Below are 699 nucleotides of genomic sequence, written 5' to 3'. Positions count from 1 at the left end.
GCTAGTTCTACTCATAACTACTAATCTAGCAGGACAGTAGGAGTGGCAGTTAGTATAGGAGGGTCCATGTTTATACTACAAAGGAATTGGTACTAAACTAAAAGGGGTAATGAATAGAAGAAGGGTGGCAAAAGTTTAAAAGGGTTTAGAAAGTTTAAAATTTAAAAATGTAAAAGGGTTAGGACAAAGAAAAGAGATCAACACAACAGTAAGTACTAATGCCTGAAATGTAGGAGAGTTGTAGGGTAGTAATAGGTAGTCTTAATCTAATGTCAGTAACAGTGTAGAGGGGACCCAAAGGCTTAGTAAGAGGACCCAGGCTATAACTATCCTACACAACAGAAATACAGAACACAAGTACTAGAATGTAGTCAGAACTCACAGAACAGGTAGAGAGAGAGAGTGAGACAAGAGTAGAGTATATAGAGTGAGCCTAAGAGTATAGGACTACCTAGAGTAGATGAGATCAAGACTATAGGACCAGTCTGATCTTGTACACTTATATATACTAAACTACACAAGAGTACTCAGAGAGTATGAGCCACTAAGAATGATAAACCATGAAGAATGAAAGAAAGAAAGGTCAAAGATAAAGGAACAAAGAAAGAAGGGGTGGTCAAAGGAATGGAATGATGAAGTAAGGAAGGGTAGTAGCAAGAGTCAGTATGTATATAGTTCATAAACAGTGCCTCTGAGGGA

This window comes from Fomitiporia mediterranea (genome assembly GCF_000271605.1).
Source record: "Fomitiporia mediterranea MF3/22 unplaced genomic scaffold FOMMEscaffold_10, whole genome shotgun sequence".
NCBI lineage: Eukaryota > Fungi > Basidiomycota > Agaricomycetes > Hymenochaetales > Hymenochaetaceae > Fomitiporia > Fomitiporia mediterranea.
The sequence above is the reverse complement of the archived record's forward strand: the minus strand, read 5'-3'. Positions refer to the sequence as shown.